The sequence below is a fragment of the Triticum dicoccoides genome, chromosome 3A, assembly GCF_002162155.2.
Source record: "Triticum dicoccoides isolate Atlit2015 ecotype Zavitan chromosome 3A, WEW_v2.0, whole genome shotgun sequence".
NCBI classification, from domain to species: Eukaryota; Viridiplantae; Streptophyta; class Magnoliopsida; order Poales; family Poaceae; genus Triticum; species Triticum dicoccoides.
In genome coordinates, this window is record NC_041384.1 from 660,763,797 (window position 1) to 660,765,888 (window position 2,092).

Consider the following 2,092-nt stretch of genomic DNA (forward strand, 5'->3'; position numbering starts at 1 on the left):
ACGTAACTAGAGAGGTAGAATGACTGATATACGTGTGGAGAAGGAGAGACCTAGCTATGTATTAAGGGAGATCGATCGGCATCCATACATATGTGTAGGACACAAATAAGGTTTGGAGAGAGATAGAGCTAGAGTGCCGGAGGGGTGGTGATGGAGTTGCTTCTTGGAGATGGTGGGAGAGCCCTACTAGACAAACTGAAGGTACAACTACAATATCAATAAGAGAGGGGTTGTGTGTCTGTGTGTGCGCGTGCGTGTGAGAGACGGGTCGGGAGGCATGCATGGATGATGAGGGGGGAATGATATGTCTGTGGTAAGCAAACCTAACTAGATAGGTAGATCAATCGTCGTGTGTCGGAGAAAGGCAGAGACATAACTAGTAAGGTAGATTGATTGGTGCGTGTGAAAAAACAGTAATAGTCAACCTAGCAATATGTATAGAGGGAGATCGATCGGTATAAATGCATGTGCTAGAGGCAAATAAGGATCAGAGAGACGGATAGAGAGACAGGGATGCGCCTAGGAGGTCGTGCAAGAGGCCTACTATATAGAGAGGGGGATGAGTGTGCGAGTGCGAGATCGATGAAAAAAGGGGCGAGAGTGTGCATGTGTGTGGGACCACATGAGAGATAGGGGCATGTATGGTGAGAGGAGAAGAGGGAAAGTGTGTGTATGTGGCGGGCATACCTGGCTAGAGAGGTATATCGATCGGTGTTTGTCGAAAAGAAGGAGCTGGGGAGACCTATAGAGACCGTGGGAGAATGACCTAAAGAAAATTAATGAATGTGCACAATGAAAAGAATGCTGAGGGAGGGGAAGGGTAAGAAGGGCGTGTGCATGCACGAGAGAAAGTTAGTGCTAACTATAAAGAGAAGATGATTGTGTGGGTATAAAAGACTAACATAGATAATAATTTATTATAAAAGTGGATTCAGATATTTGAATAAGAGATCATAGTGTGTTTAAACCCATGCATGTATGAATATAATGGTGATACATATGGTGTGGTTATGAACATGTTATACTATATACATATTGTTAGGGCATTCCCCGCCTTAGTGTTGTGGTGATGATGACAACTCACTTTGCGGTCTAATCGTGTGTCAAGTTTCTCAGGTATACTTTGTTTGATACAAGATGCTTAGGCATTCCCTCGTGAAAAGAACGAAGACATTGTTTCCTAGGTGTTTATTTCTTTCGTCGTAAGAAACCCATACTATTAAGAGGGAATCCTCATCGGAAGGTATTGGGTGAATCAATGCATGCACACTTTCCATTCCACCCACCATATATCCTTCCGTTTGAGGAGAGTGTAACACCCCGGATGTAACTTTCCCAATTTGTACTCCAACTCTTGCCGTTTCCGGCGTTAAGTTATTTTATTTTCTCGGGTTCGGGTCTTTGTCTCCGTGTGTTGTTGTCGTTGTCATGCATCTCTTATCATGTCATCATGGGCATTGCATTTGCATACGTGTTCATCTCATGCATTCGAGCATTTTCCCCGTTGTCCGTTTTGCATTCCGGCGCTTCGTTCTCCTCCGTTGGTCATTTCTAGCTTTCTTTCGTGCGTGGGAATTAAACATTTCCGGATTGGACCGAGACTTGCCAAGCTGCCTTGGTTTACTACCGGTAGACCGCCTGTCAAGTTTCGTATCATTTGGACTTCGTTTGATACTCCAACGGTTAACCGAGGGACCGAAAAGGCCTCGTGTGTGTTGCAGCCCAACACCCCTCCAATTTGGCTCAAAACCCACCAAACTCTGCTCCATGTACTAGATCGTTCGATCACGATCGCGTGGCCGAAAATCGCACCTCTTTTGGACTCTCCTAGCTCCCTCTATGCCTATATATAGGTCCTCCCCGAAAATTCCGGATCAAACCCTAACCCTCTCCCTCTCCTCACGCGGCCGGACGAAATCTCGCCGGCCGGACATGTCCGACGCCCCCACCGCGCCACGTGTCGCCCACTGACAGGGCGAGCCGCCACGCCCACATCGCCGCACGGCCGGCCCGCCGAAGCCCGCCGCGGGCCCTCCCGGCCCGCACTCCTCACTCTGCCACCGCGCCGCCCGAGTGCCTCGCCGCCTTCGCC